Here is a 21,033-nt window from a genome sequence, read left to right as displayed (position 1 = left end):
ATCTGCCTACACAACCTTGCTATGAAGTAGGGAGGTCATTCCGAGTTGTTCGCTCGCAAGGCGATTTTAGCAGAGTTGCTCACGCTAAGCCGCCGCCTACTGGGAGTGAATCTTAGCTTCTTAAAATTGCGATCGAAAGATTCGCAATATTGCGATTACAAACTTCTTAGCAGTTTCAGAGTAGCTTCAGACTTACTCGGCATCTGCGATCAGTTCAGTGCTTGTCGTTCCTGGTTTGACGTCACAAACACACCCAGCGTTCGCCCAGACACTCCTCCGTTTCTCCAGCCACTCCCGCGTTTTTTCCGGAAACGGTAGCATTTTTTCCCACACGCCCATAAAACGGCCTGTTTCCGCCCAGAAACACCCATTTCCTGTCAATCACACTACGATCGCCAGAGCGATGAAAAAGCCGTGAGTAAAAATACTAACTTCTTAGCAAATTTACTTGGCGCAGTCGCAGTGCGGACATTATGCATGCGCACTAAGCGGAAAATCGCTGCGATGCGATGAAATTTACCGAGCGAACAACTCGGAACTAGGTCACCGGGCAGCCATCTTTTGGGTTGCAGTGGCTGTGTGTGACCTCCAAATAGCGATTTCAGCACTTTAGCGATCCATGCTGAATCGGGCCCCAAGTACAGATCCCTTGGTTATTCCACCGGTAACCTTTCAATCCTGTGAATACACTCCATTTACTACATTTACTACAACTCTGTTTTCTATCCTGCAAACAAGATTTTATCTATTCAACCATCAACCATCATAGAATCCAGTCCCATGCATTTACGTTTATTTAACCTTCTGCGACGTGGTATAGTGTCAAAAGCTTTACTGTAGTCTAGATAAGCTGCACCCTACCCCCCAAACCCTCCCCCCCACCACCTAGTTTTTTTTTACATGATCTCCCGGGTTACGGTCGTTAGGTGGACACAACTTAGGTCGACACTCATTAGATCGACTACTGAATGTCGACGTGTATTGGGTCGACATGGCCATTACTGGGTTTTCACTTTTTTTCATATTTTGGATTTTTTTCATACTTAATGATCCACGTAGACTATGATTATCACGGTAATCTGTGCCGAGCTAAGCGGGGCACCTTGCCCAAAGCATGGCAAGCAAAGTGAGCCATGCGAGGGACACAGTGCACTAATTTGGGTTCCCCGTCACTTTACGGAGAAAACGACACCAAAAAGAGTCAAAAACCTCATGTCGACCTTTTGACCTTGCAACCTAGTACATGTCGACCTAACGCCCATGTCGACCTAATGGCAATGTTGACCTTCAGTGGTCAACCTAATGAGTGTTGACCTAAGTTGGGTCGACCCAACGACCCATACCCAATCTCCCCCAGTGAATCCATGCTATTTGGGATCCTGTAAATTGCTGGATTTAAGATAATCTACAACTCCCTACGACTGAAGCAAGGCTCACTGGTCTGTAGTTGCATGCCTCTTCCTTGCTCCCATCTTGTGGTGGGATTACGTTCTCTCTTTTCCAATCCTCTGGAATTACTCCTGTAGCTAGTGACTGGTTAATGGTGCGATCAGTAAACCTTTAAGCTCTTTTAGTATTCTTGGATGTATCCTAACTGTCCCCATTGATTTACCCACTTTCAGTTTTTAGAGTTGTTAGAACCGGGATGTAGTTCGAATCCCGGCGGTCGGAATCCCGATGGTCAAAATACCGACGCCGGAATCCCGACCACCAGAATGCCGACAGCTATTACCACTCTTGGCAGTGCCAGAGTAAGGACCTGACATTCATGAAGGGCCTATTGTGTACTGTCGCAGGGGATGTGACCAGCAACAGCAGGGTTGTGAGTAGGAGTTGTGTCATGCAGGGTCCACCACACATTTTTCCTTGCCTGAGTCAAATCCGCGCTGGGTCCTAGGGGTAAATTTACTAAAGGTTCTAAAAATAAAAAATGATGATATTGCCCATAGCAGCCAATCAAATTCTGTCTATAATTTCTCTATTACATCCTAGAAAATGATAGACAGAATCTGATTGGTTGCTATGGGCAACATCACCCCTTTTCATTTTAGAACCTTAAGTAAATTTACGCCCTAGTGTCTACTTGCTATAGCAGGTAAGCAGAGGCGCAGGATCAAATTTGCTGGTGGTGGTCCCCACAACCTAGTTGCCTCAGGGGCCTCCTCAAACCTTAATCTGGCCCAGAGAAGGTATTAGATCTAGACACCAAAGTGAAACCTAAAAAACAGTCATTAAGTGACACTTAAACATATATACACAGTGGCGGATCCGGGGGGGGGGGCACTCGGGCCCGTGCCCCCCCCTGTCATTTGTGGCCCCATCCGTCCCTCCGTCCCCCCGCTTGTGTCACTGAGACACGCTGCCGCCGGACTGAGCGGCAGCGTGTCTCATCTGTCAGGAGGAGAGCGCAGCTATCTGGCAGCGTGTTGCGGACTTCAAACCGGCCGCCGGTTTGTGAGCCAATCAGAGCTCGCGGACCGGCAGCCAATCAGGAGCCGCCGGTCCGCGAGCTCTGATTGGCTCACGAACTGGCGGCTAGTTTGAAGTCCTACACGCCGCCAGACATAGCCGCACTCTCTTCCTGACTCCCTCAGAGCCGGGCAGAGAAGCAGCGGCAGCGGTAAGCAGCTACAGAACTGCTGTGGGGGCATTTGTATACCTGCTGTGGGGGCATTTGTATACCTGGCACTGTGAGGGCAATTGTATACCTGGCACTGTGGGGGCAATTGTTTACCTGGCACTGTGGGGGCAATTGTTTACCTGGCACTGTGGGGGCATTTGTATACCTGACACTGTGGGGGCATTTTTGAATCTGGCACTGTAGGGGCATTTTTGGATCTGGCACTGTGGGGGCATTTTTGATTCTGGCACTGTGGGGGCATTTTTGGATCTGGCACTGTGGGGGCATTTTGGATCTGGCACTGTTGGGGGCATTTTTGGATCTGGCACTGTTGGGGGCATTTTTGGATCTGGCACTGTTGGGGGCATTTTTGGATCTGGCACTGTGGGGGCATTTGTGGATCTGGCACTGTGGGGGCATTTGTGGATCTGGCACTGTGGGGGCAGGATCTGACACTGTGGGGGCAATTGTGGATTTGGCACTGCACTATTGGGGGCATATGTCTGTGTATCACGTCTCATTTTAATTGGCCACACTCACTAAATGACTGCGGGCATTACTACAGGCAACATTACTACTGGGGGCAATACAGGCATTGCATAAGGGGCACCACTACTATGGGGTCTATATAAGGGGCACTACCAGTGCAGTGGACATTGCATAATGAGCGCTACAACTGTGGGCATTGTATAAGAAGCACCACCTCACATGCACCGAAGCTGCACGCAAATGTACTTCCCCTTCCATGGTGCCCCCCCTATCATTTTCTTCTGGATCCGCCCCTGTATATACAAGCATAATAATAGTGCTCACTCTAGGACAGGGTGCTGATTATTGAGTAGGACACATTTTAATTTTGAATGGCAACATTTTGGTTGCGATGCATCACTACAGCTGTGTTGTGTATTATGAATTGTGGACACTGAAGTGTGGTATAGTATTTATGGAATGCAGTCACCATGTCAACAATTCCAGTCAAAAGTTATGATGTTGACATTTTTTAAATGTCGGCATTGACCATGTCAACTTCTGCAGAATATCGACATGTTCACAATGGGCCTAATTCAGATCTGATCGGTGCTGTGCTTTTTCACACAGCAGCCGATCAGGTCTGAACTGCGCATGCACCAGCGCCGCATGCGCCAGCGCATGCCAGACAGCCGACGGCTGTCTCAGCCCTGCGATCGCCTCTGCCTGATTGACAGAGACGGTCCCTGGGCGGGAGGGGGCGGGCTGGTGGCATTTGGCCGGGCAACGCAGGCGTGCCTGGACTGTTGGGGGGAGGGCGGCGGCAGCTGCGTGACATCACACACAGCCTCTGCTATCCTCACAGTAATGATAGATCCTGACAGCGCACAGGAGCTGCACTGGCTGGGAGCTACTCCTAAAGTACAAAAGCATCGCCGCTGTGCAATACTTTTGTACTTGTGGGGGGTTCGGGCCTGACATGCCCTGTGCTGGGCGTCCCCCCACGTCTGTGAGACTGATCGTAGATGTGCTAAATTTAGCACATCAACAATCAGGTCTGAATTAGGCCCAATGTCGGCATCAATGTTTCAGTCCCTTTCCGAACCATTTTCAAGACTGCCAATAATTACAGCAGCCGCTCTCAAGCCAACAGGTAACTACTTTTTTGCTTGAGAGTCACTGCTGTAATTGTTGGTGGTCTTGAAATTGGTCAGAGAGGGGACCGAAGCATTGACACTTTAGATGACTATATGATTGACAGACTACTACAGCATGTAATACTATTTCTGGTGGTATTACATTTCCATTCTTTCTTCCTCTTCTCTCTCTCTCTCTCTCTCTCTCTCTCTCTCTCTCTCTCTCTCTCTCTCTATATATATATATATATATATATATATATATACACTGTATATCTCTTTCTATCTACAGTATATATACTGTATATCATTTTAGAGGTGTGCAGATGTGCTAAAGTGCCAATTACCTCTGAATTGAAAGCTACCGGGGTTGGAGGTAACGGTGGTGGTGTGTGGTGGGAGGTAGAAGGACCGCAGGGTAAAGAGGATGTAGCATGTAAATTATTTATAAATAAGCTTAATACGGTACAGTGTAGTCAGTGAAGGTAACATATCAAATTGTAAATAACTAATAAATCAAGTACAGTATATCAGTAAATGCCTTATTAGCCTACATGTCTGTATTGGTGATTAATCAGTGGTGGCGTGCGGTTGGAAAAACACAGCGCAGTGAGGTTGTGAATGATGCAGGTATATTTTATAAATCAAAACAGTTCAATCAATGTATTCAAAGTGGCCCAGAAGTGAGTATCAAAACACTCTAGAAAAAACCCCCATTAAGGTTGGTGATGTAGGTGCTGACCAGTGTCTAATAGAAGTGCGTAGAATGTAATGTGTGTACAACACATACAACATGAAATACTTGACAGTACTCAGGGTGGGTGTGTGAGAGAAGTGTGTAAAGACAGGAACGGGTGTGGGGAGCACCAGCAGTCAGTAGAAGTCCACTAAGGGAACATTTGTATAGCAGTGACCTGGGAATAATAGCTAGATGTTCAACTTTAAGTATGGACTCATGGTGTTGTGGTGCCTTGCGCTCTGTCAGTGCAGTGATAGAGTATGCCGGGTGGTATAATTTACAGTTGGTGGGAGATGCATGCCTCTGTCTACAGCAACTATTTATCCTGGCTTCCCTTAGCAATCAGCAGCAGCCAGACAGCTCAGTCACGATCTTCCGGGCCATCTTCACGGAGCTTAGCTGGACTGCTGCCAGGGGCGCATTGGGATGGAAAACCAGATGGGTAATCCTCCAAAAGCAGCCCCAATGGAGGCAAGGTTTGCTGAGGGGGGCAGGATCCAGGGTCGGTTCTAGACTTTGTGGTGCTCAGGGTGAACGTTTCCTTTAGTGCCCCCCTCCCCATTCAAAACAGGGACAGTGCGTGCCGATGGCACCTGCCAAAAATGTAGGGGTGGGGCTTCACGCGGAAGGGGCATGGCCACATAATAGTACCAATTCACATTACACCACACAGCAGTGTCCGTCAGTCACATAACACCACACAGTAGTTCCCTTTATACTCACCAGGTAGAGCCCATTATACACGATATGCCAGGTAGAGCCCTTTTATGCACGTTACGCCAGGTAGAGCCCTTTTTATACATGTTACACCAGCTAAAGCCCCTTTTATACAAGTTGCGCCAGGTAGAGCCCCTTTTATACACAATGCGTGAAGTAGAGTCAGATATACACACTGTGTCAGGCAGTGCCCATTATACAAAATGCACCAGGTAGAGAGGTTATACAAACTGTGCCAGGTAGAGTCCGTTATACAAACTGCACCAGGTAGCCCCTTTAACACACTGGGCCAGGTAACCCCCTTTTACACACTGCGCCAGGTAGCCCATTATACACACTGCGCCAGATAGCCCTTTATACATACTGTGCCAGGTGGCCCTTATAACCATTGCGCCAGGTAGCATATTATACACATTGCACCAGGTAGCCCCTTATACACATTGCGCCGGGTAGCCCATTATACATTGTACCAGGTATCCCTTATACACATTGCACCAGGTAGCCCCTTATATACATTGCATGAGGTAGAGCCTATTATACATAGGTAGCCCTTATACACATTGCACCAGGTTTCTCATTATACACATTGCACCAAGTAACCACTTATACATATTGCGCCAGGTAGCTCCTTATACACATTGTGCCAGTGGGCCCTTATACACATTGCACCAGGTAGCCCATTATACGAATTTCACAAGCTAGCCCCTTATACTCACTGCACCAGCTAGCCATCACTCACCATCCGGCGCCTGTGGTCCCCCGGCTCTATGTTCTTCTCATATTACCACCCAGCGTGAAGCAGAGCAGGAGTGAGCAGTGGCAGGAGGAGGAAGGTAGCAGGAAGTGGCCAGAAGAGGGCAGTGGGGTGGCCAGCGGGAGGAAATGGCGGGATGAAGGCAGCGTGAAGTGGCCAGGACTGGGGGCGGCCGGGCAGCAGCAGGAAGCGGCGGGTGGCATTGTGGTGCGGGAAGCAGATGGGTGCTGATGGCACTGGTGTGGTGACTGGGGGCATCCACCCGCACCTAAAATTGCCACTGAGCCGGATGAGCAGCGACGCTCACCTCATCCCTCCCCCACAGCCAACAACGCAGCCAACACTGCCAACAAAGCCCCTCTCAGTGCACAAATGGCCTAATTCAGATCTGATCGCAGCAGCAAATGTGTTAGGTAATGGGCCAAACCATGTGCAGTGCAGGGGTGGGGGGGGGGGTCAGATAAAACATGTGCCGAGAGAGTTAGATTTGGGTGTGGTGTGTTCAAACTGAAATCTAAATTGCAGTGTAGAAATAAAGCAGCCAGTATTTACCCTGCACAGACACAAAATAACCCACCCAAATCTAACTCTCTCTGCACATGTTATATCTGTCCCACCTGCAGTGCACATGGTTTTGCCCATTAGCTAACAAATTTGCTGCTGCAATTAGATCTGAATTAGGCCCATAGTGCAGCTGAATGCACAAGGACTGAGCATCCACAGATGTGAACATCACCCGCCTGAGCATAGCTTCCAATGTGAGCAACCCACCCCAGCAACATGCCCATATCACCACACGTTTCCCCAGTCCCTATATACACTCACACACACCCTGTCCCCTCCAGTCACCATACACACACACCCAGCCTGTCCTTTCCAACACACATACCTATTCCCCACTGCCCTTCCACTCTCCCCCAGTTACTGAGCCTTCTGGACACAGAAGTAGGCAGCGACACATACAGACGACCAGGAAAAGTAAGGGCGTGGCCTAATCATGGACCCATGGCCATGCCCCTTTTGAGAGAAAAAACCCTACCATTCAGAAGCAAGCACCACGATCTAGCCCAACAGACATGGGGTCATGGGACAGGACAAGCGGCTAAGTCACCCTGCGTCCCAGCAGGCAAGTCCACCGCTGGTTGTTGCTGTTGTGCATGGTGGCGCTTGTGTACATGTCATAGTGTGACATCACGGCGCAGGGGAGGAGCACATAAATCTTTTAGCGCACAGAGACCTTTTGAGGCTTTCTGGTGACTTATTGTAACAGGGAAAACATGTTTTCCTGTTATCAGCAGCAGGGGATCCTGTGGGCCTATTTTGATGGGAGGACTGGAGCTGCACCCGCCCCCATGTTAATCCAGCTCTGACTCCTGGATGTCCACGACACCCATGGAGTGGGAATAAAACCTGTGGTGAGCAAAGCGAGCCACCGAGCCCGCAGTGTGGCAAGCCCGCAAAGGGGCTTCAGTCCTGCCGGCATTCTGGCAGTCAGGATTCCGGTGTCTGTATTTTGACTGCCGGTATTCCTAACGCCTGGATCCCGTACCCAACCCATTAGGACCTTCTATTCTGTAAATGTACTTGTTTCTACTTAATTATTGTGAATATACTTGCAACTTAATTGTGGTCCCTTCCCCTCTCATTCAGTAGTGAATACTGAGCAAAAATAATTATTAAGATGTACTATTACATTTTCTCCCTCACCAAGACTCCCACTTGTCATAAGACCTCAATTTTCTTCACTCCAGCTCAAACAAGTTTTGCCCAGTGGTCTCAGTCCACAGACCAAATAAGACACAGATCCTGACACCATGGATTGCTGAGCCACTGCGCGATTCTAAATACATGCAAGGGGACCCATTGTTGACTATCTCTCTGTCTGACAGTTGACAGTGCTCCCTAGAGGATGTACTATAGAGCGTTGTTCCCCCCTTAACTCTGCATGGAGGGATCAGTGGACGGATTGGAGAGGAGACCTTACAGTATCTTGTGGGCATTGCTGTGTGTCACTATTTGCACGTCAACATATATCTGCCTGTTAATTACTTTCTGGAATCTCACCCTGCTGCTGGAACATTTGGCCACTGGCTGCTGTTGGGTGACATCCGGCTGTTCATGGAGCCTATTTTACCATCACTAAATTTTTGTGGTATGTTTCCAGAAAACCCAAGTATTCTGATATCTGCTGCCGTCCCTCCATTTCTGACAGCAGCTGCAACCAACAAAGCATTCTGGAGTTTGGGCCCTGTAACTAATGCCATCTGAAGATGGCATTAGCCCATGAGCTACAATTACCGGGGGAGGGTTCTTTCAGAATCCTACCTGACAATGGTCACTGCACATGTATTCAGTAGACCAGACATGCTCATGAGTAACAATATAGCAGTGGTACCCAACCACCCAGGACCTGCGGTGAAGTATTTTTCATATACTTTATATGTCAGAACTCTGTAACATACATTAGTAGGTTAGGCAAGCATCTGCCTCATCTCACCTCAAGGCACACTAAGGCTGGGTACACATCAGACGATATGTTGTCAGATCGCCTGATGTGTAACCATGATTGCACGCTCCCATCCGTCGACATCGGGCCTGTTCCATCTGCTGTTCTGCATATCAGATGGGACAACCTGACTAATGAACGATATAAAGTACGATTGCGTGCTATATCTTTCTTTGCGAGAGACATCTGATGCAATCACTTACCTGGAAGCACATAGCAGGGATATGCTCCTTTATGAGGCCCTTGATACTAAAGTTAGATGATGCCCTTGCTAAATTAAACTCCCACTCCAGTCATATTGAGAATTTTGTGCACAGAACTACTGTGGATGATACTTTACAAGCAGTACAGCACCAAATCTGTTCTCAGTCTAATCTTATACAGAAGAAAATTGATGATCTTGAGAACAGCAATAGGCAGAACAATATACACTGAATTGGGAAGCAGGCTTCAATTCCTGACTCTCAACTTGCAAAGTTTTTTTTAGCATTTATTTCCCTGCTGCCCTAAGGATTGATGGGGATTTTCCAACTACCCAGTAGAAAGAGCAAATAGTGACCAAGACATTTTTTGACTACAGCGTTAAAAAATATATTTTTTTTTTTAAATCATCTTTTACACAGCCTGTATCTGTCAGGGATCATAGACTTAATACTTCAAGACTTCTTAGCAGTGGTCCCTCAAAAGAGAATGAACTTCTCTGAGATCTGCTATCGTCATTTCAACAAATCACAGTTTGCCCTTCACTACCTGGCCAAGCTATGGGTTATTGAAGATGGACAGCCTGTGTATTTTGACTACCCTAAACTGCTGAATGCCGCTTTATGGCACCTCATTCACCACCATGTTCTCATCGATCCCGATAGTTTTGTTTTTCTCTGTTCATGGACAATGTATTTGTGATCCCAATGTGGCTAAAAAGCATTGGGATTCTGCAGCAGGAGTGAAGTATTGACGTTTGAGGCTTACTCTTCTTTGCCAGGTGACAACATGCTGGCTTCTTATAAGCAGGCACGGCAACTTTTGGAGAATGCTTTGTTAACACAGGCAAAATAATCTTTTGAAATTTTGCAACATAAATATTACTGCATGGGTAACAAAGCCGTGCAGCTTTTGGCTTCCATGTTTAACCCCTGTACTCACATTATGGCAATTAAACACCTTCGTATCCCATACTATCAACACCGATTCAAAATATATTCTGGCCTTGTTCCACGATTACTGTGAGAATCTGTATCAGGGTCATCCAGTGGTCTATGGCACTCAGAAGCATATGCTACCAGCTGCATCAGTCCCAATGTGACACATGGGCCAGTGCTCTCCCAGGTGATTGCAAGCTAGGGATGGACATCAGAAGCCCAGCATCAATCCAGCGATGCAATCGAACTAGCCTTCACATCACAACCATGCAATGGTAATACCATTGTGTTGCTTAGACTTTGCGCATGCACAGAAGCAGTCATAGGTTCACACATGCGCACTAGCTGAGCTGCGGACACCACTACCGGGTGTCCGCAGCTGAAATAAGAATAGTCAGTCATCGGAAAGCTGCATCCAATGGCTGGCAACCATCGGATTCCTGCAATTTGATGGAAAAAGTATCTCCGTTGAATTTAAAACATCAATGGTTGCTAACTAGAGTCCGATGTCTATCACTATTACAAGCATTTTTTCTGCAAAGCTCCAGGCCCAGATTGGTGATAACTCTAAAGTCCTTAATATTCTCTGAGCCTTGAAGGAACTATATCAGATGATTTATAGATAGATATCTTCACCTCAGTACCATACGATTACAGAGTTGCATAAGATTTTGTTGATTAAAACAGGCAAGCACCTTCAATTGCTGGGGTCTTATCAGCCAATTCCGTTATTAAACACGGATTTTAAAATTCTGGCCACCCGCCTCCAAGCTATTTTGCCAAATTTGCTTATGGGTCATCAATTGGGTTTTGTGGCTGGTTGTCACTCTGTGAGGGGAACCCAAACAGCTACTGCGGCAGCAGTGTCTCTGCCCTATGCATCATAGGATGTTCAGTACAGTACTTTGGACCTGCATTTTTCTGTATTAGACTCTAGAGCCATCAACCCTGATTTTATTTGGTTACATTTTTCCTTTTTAGACTTACCATGAGTTGTGGGACTGCCCACTTTTCCCCTTACTTTTCAATTTTTCCCTCAATCCACTTTCATCTTCCCAATTTCACCCAAATTGAATAAAATACATTCTTATGGTAACATCCCTCAGATGCTTGTAAATGCAGACAGATCAGTTGTGATGTTGCTTGGCCCAGGTAATTCGATTCCCTGTTGAATTGGTCCAGTTCCCATACACTGGGATGCTTTTGCTCTGAAGACTCTGGAAATCATTTTCCCCAGGAATCCTGCTTATCTTTACAGACCTAATATAACCAGAGCAGTTAAACATATTACTGAAGAGCTCAAGGGTTGGGATCACCCTACTTCGTCTTACCATCGAAGGGCTAATTTTACTAAGATGGTTACATTTCCCAGACTACTTTAGTTTATGCCGGTTCTGCCTCTTCTTACTAAACAAGATGGTAAATTGATTAATGCATAATTTAGTTCCTTTATTTGGGATGGTAGAAGACTTCACATTAGCCTTATGAAGTGATGTCAACACAAATCAATTTATATCGAACAATATAAATTGTAAAACATAACGGAATATGTGGTGCTATATAAGAAATTTAATATAGCCGCCAATTAACATTACTAATAGACTAGCTTCTTGGGAGGGATGTGTACGCCAATACCTCACTGGAATTTCAATCCAGGTATTTCCTGCTTTTTACACGGATGCAATAAGGAATTAGGACACATTTTCAAGATAATCTTCTTTGGACTACAAGAAATCTTATTAACATACTTCTATACCATTATCACCTTCCCAATTCTGAATTCCAGGAGAGCATGGTGTGCTCCACCTTCACTATATATCACCTGGTGAAATATACCTGGCAAGGGACCTCTTGTTTACGGAAGCAGTGGAAATATTTGATAATCTCTGCATCATAGCATTTCTACAGGCCCAGCACTATGTTTCCACTGTAATTCAGGCCTTTACATTATCCATCTGGGATAATCAATTTGATAAACGGTTACTCCAAGGTCCTGTGACTAAAAGACTAATGGGGGGGATTAAGTTGTGGGTGAAGGAGATGGATTGCCGTGACCTTTAAATGCTGGCAATAGCCGCACAATTCACACCTTTCGCCCAGACAGATTAGCCGAAAAAGTGCTCAATCTATGGTGTAGCGAAAACGTTTGAGAGAGATCCTGCCACCCTAAAGTGTAGCAGGTGTCACGGAAATTATGCCGCGTGAACAAGCAGTCAGCAATTAAATTAAACCCCTAAATGTCATTTTTAGGTTTCTTTATGGGACTCTGCTGACCATGCTGCTCCTCGGATGGGAATGCAGAAGTAGCTTCACCATTTCAATTCTCTCTACCAAAGCTTTATTACAAATTCTTAATGGTTCCTTTAAGCACCTGTGCTCTAATATGTATCAGCATATCTATAACGTGATTCACAGAACCTCTCTCTCTCACAATTGTCAAAAAGCAATTCCTTATAGATGTCTCAAATGTCACCAGGTTGAGGCTGGTTTATATAATTTCCTGTGTAAGTGTCCGTGAATGGAGGGTCCTAGTTAAAAGTTAAACGGGATTTTGAAAACACCTTGACTAATTACGTCCCCTTCATTCTACAATGGGCGATATTTGATTCCTACCTAGATCTCAACCTAGAGGCAGTTGAAAGCTTTTCCTGCCACAACTGCTTGGACCTGGGTGGATCTTTCAGAACTGGACCCACCCAGGTCCTCCTGTGTTTTCTTTATATAAAGAGAAACTTAATCCCATTTTTAGGATGGATTGGGTTGAGACCATGGGCAGATGTATTAACCTGGAGACGGCATAAATGATAAACCAGTGATATGTGCAAGGTCATAAACACACCAGCCAATCAGCTCCCATATGTAAATTAACAGTTAGGAGCCGATTGGCTGGTGCATTATCACCTTGCACTTAACACTGCTTTATCACTTCCTTATGCCTTCTCCAGGTTAATACATCTACCCCCATGTTTGAAAGAGAAAAATGAATAGGTTACTTTATTGATGTTTGGTAGAGGTATGTAGGGACACTGCCTGTCTCTTTACAGAGATGGATTCAGGTAGTCTGTGTATAACTGCTTGTCACAAGTTGAGGGTGCTGGACAGAGACCGCCCCAAATTGTTTATAAGCCACATGGCGATACTACCTATTTTCCTTATGACAAGTACAGAATTTTTACCCATTTTTTTTTTTTTTTTTATACTTGTCACTACATGTTATTTGTAATATTGTTCGTTACATTTTATAGACAACTGATTTATGTACTCGACTAATGGAAATTTATTAAGGATATTTTTACCTATGACCTGTCTTTCGTGATTGCTGATTGCAATGTCACGCTTCAAAATAAAAAAAGGACGATAAATGGTTCTATACCTGGAGTAAGTAATTATTAGCCCTCAACTCTTACTGGACTATTAATTGGTAATGCACAGATTTGCCTATTAAACATATGAGAAGGTGGGAGTGTACGTGTGTTGAGTGGGTCTGGTCCTGCGGCTTTAATAAAAAAATAAGAATTTACTTACCGATAATTCTATTTCTCATAGTCCGTAGTGGATGCTGGGACTCCGTAAGGACCATGGGGAATAGCGGCTCCGCAGGAGACTGGGCACAAAAGTAAAAGCTTGAACTAGCTGGTGTGCACTGGCTCCTCCCCCTATGACCCTCCTCCAAGCCTCAGTTAGGATACTGTGCCCGGACGAGCGTACATAATAAGGAAGGATATTGAATCCCGGGTAAGACTCATACCAGCCACACCAATCACACCGTACAACCTGTGATCTGAACCCAGTTAACAGTATGATAAACGAAGGAGCCTCTGAAAAGATGGCTCACAACAATAATAACCCAAATTTTGTAACAATAACTATATACAAGTATTGCAGACAATCCGCACTTGGGATGGGCGCCCAGCATCCACTACGGACTATGAGAAATAGAATTATCGGTAAGTAAATTCTTATTTTCTCTAACGTCCTAAGTGGATGCTGGGACTCCGTAAGGACCATTGGGATTATACCAAAGCTCCCAAACGGGCGGGAGAGTGCGGATGACTCTGCAGCACCGAATGAGAGAACTCCAGGTCCTCCTCAGCCAGGGTATCAAATTTGTAGAATTTGGCAAACGTGTTTGCCCCTGACCAAGTAGCTGCTCGGCAAAGTTGTAAAGCTGAGACCCCTCGGGCAGCCGCCCAAGATGAGCCCACCTTCCTTGTGGAATGGGCTTTTACAGATTTTGGCTGTGGCAGGCCTGCCACAGAATGTGCAAGCTGAATTGTACTACAAATCCAACGAGCAATCGTCTGCTTAGAAGCAGGAGCACCCAGCTTGTTGGGTGCATACAGGATAAACAGCGAGTCAGATTTCCGGACTCCAGCCGTCCTGGAAATATATATTTTCAGGGCCCTGACTACGTCCAGTAACTTGGAGTCCTCCAAGTCCCTAGTAGCCGCAGGCACCACAATAGGCTGGTTCACGTAAAACGCTAAAACCACCTTTGGGAGAAATTGAGGACGAGTCCTCAATTCTGCCCTATCCGTGTGAAAAATCAGGTAAGGGCTTTTATAAGATAAAGCCGCCAATTCTGAGACACGCCTGGCTGAAGCCAGGGCTAACAGCATTACCACCTTCCATGTGAGATTTTAATTCCACAGTGGTGAGTGGTTCAAACCAATGTGATTTTAGGAACCCCAAAACCACATTGAGATCCCAAGGTGCCACCGGGGGCACAAAAGGAGGCTGTATATGCAGTACCCCTTTGACAAACGTCTGGACTTCAGGCACTGAAGCCAGTTCTTTTTGGAAAAAAATCGACAGGGCCGAAATTTGAACCTTAATGGACCCTAATTTTAGGCCCATAGACAGTCCTGTTTGCAGGAAATGTAGGAAGCGACCCAGTTGAAATTCCTCTGTAGGGGCCTCTTTGGCCTCACACCACGCAACATATTTTCGCCAAATGCGGTGATAATGTTTCGCGGTTACATCCTTCCTGGCCTTTATCAGGGTAGGGATGACTTCTTCTGGAATGCCTTTTTCCTTCAGGATCCGGCGTTCAACCGCCATGCCGTCAAACGCAGCCGCGGTAAGTCTTGGAACAGACAAGGTCCCTGCTGGAGCAGGTCCTCTCTTAGAGGTAGAGGCCACGGGTCCTCCGTGAGCATCTCTTGAAGTTCCGGGTACCAAGTCCTTCTTGGCCAATCCGGAACCACGAGTATAGTTCTTACTCCTCTCCTTTTTATGATTCTCAGTACTTTTGGTATGAGAGGCAGAGGAGGGAACACATACACTGACTGGTACACCCATGGTGTTACCAGAGCGTCCACCGCTATTGCCTGAGGGTCCCTTGACCTGGCGCAATATCTGTCTAGTTTTTTGTTGAGACGGGACGCCATCATGTCCACCTTTGGTTTTTCCCAACGGTTTACCATCTCTTGGAAGACTTCTGGATGAAGTCCCCACTCCCCCGGGTGAAAGTCGTGTCTGCTGAGGAAGTCCGCTTCCCAGTTGTCCACTCCCAGAATGAACACTGCTGACAGTGCTATCACATGATTCTCCGCCCAGCTAAGAATCCTTGCAGCTTCTGCCATCGCCCTCCTGCTTCTCGTGCCGCCCTGTCTGTTTACGTGGGCGACTGACGTGATGTTGTCCGATTGGATCAATACCGCCTGACCCTGAAGCAGGGGTTTTGCTCGACTTAGGGCATTGTAAATGGCCCTTAGTTCCAGAATGTTTATATGAAGAGATGTTTCCATGCTTGACCACAAGCCCTGGAAATTTTGTCCCTGTGTGACTGCTCCCCAGCCTCTCAGGCTGGCATCTGTGGTCACCAGGATCCAATCCTGAATGCCGAATCTGCGGCCCTCTAGTAGATGAGCACTCTGCAGCCACCACAGAAGAGACACCCTTGTCCTTGGCGACAGGGTTATCCGCTGATGCATCTGAAGATGCGATCCGGACCATTTGTCCAGAAGATCCCACTGAAACGTTCTTGCATGGAATCTTCCGAATGGAATCGCTTCGTAAGAAGCCACCATTTTTCCCAGGACCCTCGTGCACTGATGCACTGACACCTGGCCTGGTTTTAGGAGATTCCTGACTAGCTCGGATAACTCCCTGGCCTTCTCCTCTGGGAGAAACACCTTTTTCTGGACTGTGTCCAGAATCATTCCTAGGAACAGGAGACGTGTCGTTGGAATCAGCTGCGATTTTGGAATATTTAGAATCCACCCGTGCTGACGTAACACTAACTGAGATAGTGCTACTCCGACTTCTAACTGTTCCCTGGACCTTGCCCTTATCAGGAGATCGTCCAAGTAAGGGATAATTAAAACGCCTTTTCTTCGAAGAAGAATCATCATTTCGGCCATTACCTTGGTAAAGACCCGAGGTGCCGTGGACAATCCAAACGGCAGCGTCTGAAACTGATAATGACAGTTTTGTACTACAAACCTGAGGTACCCTTGGTGAGAAGGGTAGATTGGGACGTGGAGATAAGCATCTTTGATGTCCAGAGACACCATATAGTCCCCTTCTTCTAGGTTTGCTATCACTGCTCTGAGTGACTCCATCTTGAATTTGAACCTCTTTATGTAAGTGTTCAAGGATTTTAGATTTAAAATTGGTCTCACCGAGCCGTCCGGCTTCGGTACCACAAACAGCGTGGAATAATACCCCTTTCCCTGTTGTAGGAGAGGTACCTTGATTATCACCTGCTGGGAATACAGCTTGTGAATGGCTTCCAAAACTGCCTCCCTGTCGGAGGGAGACTTTGGTAGAGCAGACTTCAGGAACCGGCGAGGGGGAGACGTCTCGAATTCCAGTTTGTACCCCTGTGATACTACCTGCAGAATCCAGGGGTCCACTTGCGAGTGAGCCCACTGCGCGTTGAAATTTTTGAGACGGGCCCCCACCGTGTCCGAGTCCGCTTGTAAAGCCCCAGCGTCATGCTGAAGACTTGGCAGAAGCAGAGGAGGGCTTCTGCTCCTGGGAAGAGGCTGCCTGGTGCAGTCTTTTTCCTCTTCCTCTGCCCAGGGGCAGAAATTAGTGGCCTTTTGCCCGCCTGTACTTATGGGAACGAAAGGACTGAGTTTGAAAAGACGGTGTCTTTTTCTGCTGAGAGGTGACCTGGGGTAAAAAGGTGGACTTTCTGGCCGTTGCCGTGGCCACCAGGTCCGATAGACCGGCCCCAAATAACTCCTCCCCTTTAAACGGCAATACTTCCATATGTCGTTTGGAATCCGCATCCCCTGACCACTGTCGCGTCCATAACGCTCTTCTGGCAGAAATGGACATAGCACTCACTCTTGATGCCAGGGTGCAAATATCCCTCTGTGCATCACGCATATATAGTAATGCATCCTTCAAATGCTCTATAGTTAGTAATATACTGTCCCTATCCAGGGTATCAATATTTTCAGTCAGGGAATCCGACCACGCCACTCCAGCACTGCACATCCAGGCTGATGCGATTGCTGGTCGCAGTATAACACCAGTATGTGTGTATATACCCTTCAGGATATTTTCCAGCCTTCTATCCGCTGGTTCTTTGAGGGCGGCCGTATCAGGAGACGGTAACGCTACTTGTTTAGATAAACGTGTGAGCGCTTTATCTACTCTAGGGGGTGTTTCCCAACGCGCCCTAACCTCTGGCGGGAAAGGGTATAGTGCCAATAATTTATTAGAAATTAGCACTTTTTTATCGGGGGAAACCCACGCTTTATCACACACCTCATTTAATTCATCTGACTCAGGAAAAGCTACTGGTAGTTTTTTCACTCCCCACATAATACCCTTCTTTGTGGTACTTGTAGTGTCAGAAATGTTCAATGCCTCCTTCATTGCCGTGATCATGTAACGTGTGGCCCTACTGGACATTACGTTTGTCTCCTCACCGTCGACACTGGACTCAGTATCCGTGTCTGGGTCTGTGTCGACCCACTGAGGTAACGGGCGTTTTATCGCCCCTGACGGTGTCTGAGACGCCTGGACAGGCACTAATTGATTTGTCGGCTGTCTCATGTCGTCAACAGTTTTTTGTAAAGTGCTGACATTGTCACGCAGTTCTTTAAATACAACCATCCAGTCAGGTGTCGACTCCCTAGGGGGTGACATCACTAATACAGGCAATTGCTCTGCTTCCACATCATTTTCCTCCTCATACATGTCGACACAATCGTACCGACACCCAGCACACACACAGGGAATGCTCTGATAGAGGACAGGACCCCACTAGCCCTTTGGGGAGACAGAGGGAGAGTTTGCCAGCACACACCAGAGCGCTATATATATATATATATATATATATATATATATAACCTTATATAAGTGTTACTCCCTTTTATAGCTGCTGTTTATAATTTAGCTGCCAATAGTGCCCCCCCCTCTCTCGTTTTTACCCTGATTCTGTAGGGACTGCAGGGGAGAGTCAGGGAGCCGTCCTTCCAGCGGAACTGTGAGGGAAAATGGCGCTTGTGTGCTGAGGAGATAGGCTCCGCCCCTTCACGACGGCCTTATCTCCCGCTTTTTTCTGGAACACTGGCAGGGGTTAAATACATCCATATAGCCCAGGAGCTATATGTGATGTATTTCTTTTGCCATCCTAAGGTATTTCTGTTTTTATTGCGTCTCAGGGCGCTCCCCCCCAGCGCCCTGCACCCTCAGTGACCGGAGTGTGAAGTGTGCTGAGAGCAATGGCGCACAGCTGCAGTGCTGTGCGCTACCTTAGTTGAAGACAGGAACGTCTTCTGCCGCCGATTTCACCGGACCTCTTCGTTCTTCTGGCTCTGTAAGGGGGCCGGCGGCGCGGCTCCGGGACCCATCCAGGCTGAACCTGTGATCGTCCCTCTGGAGCTAATGTCCAGTAGCCTAAGAAACCCAATCCACTCTGCACGCAGGTGAGTTCGTTTCTTCTCCCCTTAGTCCCACGATGCAGTGAGCCTGTTGCCAGCAGGACTCACTGAAAATAAAAAACCTAAAATAAACTTTTACTCTAAGCAGCTCAGGAGAGCCACCTAGCATGCACCCTTCTCGTTCGGGCACAAAAATCTAACTGAGGCTTGGAGGAGGGTCATAGGGGGAGGAGCCAGTGCACACCAGCTAGTTCAAGCTTTTACTTTTGTGCCCAGTCTCCTGCGGAGCCGCTATTCCCCATGGTCCTTACGGAGTCCCAGCATCCACTTAGGACGTTCGAGAAATGGGGGGGTAAGACAAAAAATACACTGCAACTCCATTGTGTTCAATATTTATTATTTAGCATAAAAGAGATATGCAGCCCATTACTGCCAGGCACAGTATGCATCATACCTCACAGAGGTCACTGGTTCCAAACCACAGCATGGCTGCACCCTTCTAACAATGACTAAGCAATCGTTCCAATGGAAAGGTCACGGGGACACATAAGGCGAGCATGGATGGAGATATAGGCGACAGGCACACTGTTACCTGGTCAGGAACCTCTGCAGCTAAACATCTTATGAAACATGTTGTATAAAGAGAACTAGAACAGTTCTAGAACAGGACCTGTCAATCATGGTCTATATCTGTTGATAACGGCAATGTACAGATGTGTCCTCTTACATCTTTGCTGTGTGCGCTATACTGTAAGTTGCGTTACACATAACGCGTGAGTGCCGTGTGACTCGGTAGAGCCGAGCATCTTTATTTACGTTTTTCCACATAAATGTGTCTTAGGTGCAATGTAATGCAATAGAATGCACGAGCAGCTTCTGCTGATTAAAATGACATGCAGCATGCCTATATTCTGTGTGTGACTACAACTGTATTTGCATACAAAATGTTTAGTAACACGACATTTCGGAGGCAGTTACAGCCGCAGTTACACAGAATATAGGCATGCTGCATATCATTTTAATTAGCAGAAGCTTTTTGTATGTCTTATTGCATTACCGAGTACCGCCACGTCATGGCCTTTAGAATGTAAGCTCTCACGAGCAGGGCCCTCTTCCCTCATGTGCTTATCCTTTCTTACTTTAATAATCTTCAACTGCACCACATCCAGCAGTCTTCTGCCACCTGATACTTATTCCAGTGTCATCTGCTGATGTAACTATGTTTATTTACCCTGTACTTGTCCTATACTGTCATCAAGTGTAAGTTGCTGTTTTCCTGTTTGATTATTCATGTACTCTGTAATTGGGCACTGCGGAACCCTTGTGGCGCCATATAAAAAAAGGATAATAATAATAATAATAATAATAATGGCATGACTTGAATGGCTGTTTAGCGTGACTGCAGCATGGATGTAAGGGGGACACATCTGTACACACAGACTATTACAGAGGACAACCTTCTCCATGTTTCCTAATTTACAGTTCTTAACATAATTTACCCTAGCTATAGCTCCTACTAAGAAGCATTAGACTCTGGGAGAGATATATTAAGCCTTTGAGAGTGATAAAGTGGAGAAAGATAAAGTACCAACCATTCAGCTCCTAACTGTCACGATATAGGCTGTGTTTGAAAAATGGCAGTTAGGAGCGGATTGATTGGTACTTTATCTCTCTCCACTATCTCTCTAGAAAGGCTTAGTACATCTGGCACATTTGTTTTTTGTAGGCTGCACTTAAATACAGTACATTGAAGAACTAAAAATAAATGTTAAAAAAAAAATTACATGGTGTATGAGATCTAGGCACTACAGTACAAAATAAAGACTTAAAAATGAATATAAAATGAAGTCATCCCTTCAATTTCATCCTCTTTCAGGCCACTAGCATGCTAAATTAGAAAAATAAAATCTATCAAGCCACAAAATCCCTAACTACTAAATTGGCATTGTTCTAACATGTTATTGTAATTCTGATGAGCCTCTAAACTGGAGTAAAAAAATAAGAGCTCCAGTTGTAAAATATGAACCACAGTAACCAACCAAATATTAGCTTTCATTAGCCTAACTTACACTAGACCAATCAAGGACCATAGCCGATTGGTCAGTGAG

General features: G+C 46.4%; 1 protein-coding gene across 1 annotated transcript in view; it reads right to left on the bottom strand.

Annotated features, from left to right (window-relative positions):
• Positions 1-19,305: 19,305 nt before the first annotated feature.
• SLC35F2 (solute carrier family 35 member F2) overlaps positions 19,306-21,033 on the bottom strand; it is an 88,824-nt gene continuing 87,096 nt past the window's right edge. Inside the window, exon 8 of the mRNA XM_063950687.1 lies at positions 19,306-21,033. This exon is cut by the window's right edge and continues 670 nt beyond it. The gene's annotated coding sequence lies outside the window, so the exon portion shown is untranslated.

This window comes from Pseudophryne corroboree, chromosome 2 (genome assembly GCF_028390025.1).
Source record: "Pseudophryne corroboree isolate aPseCor3 chromosome 2, aPseCor3.hap2, whole genome shotgun sequence".
Taxonomy (NCBI): Eukaryota; Metazoa; Chordata; class Amphibia; order Anura; family Myobatrachidae; genus Pseudophryne; species Pseudophryne corroboree.
This window is presented reverse-complemented; position numbering and strand designations above follow the sequence as displayed.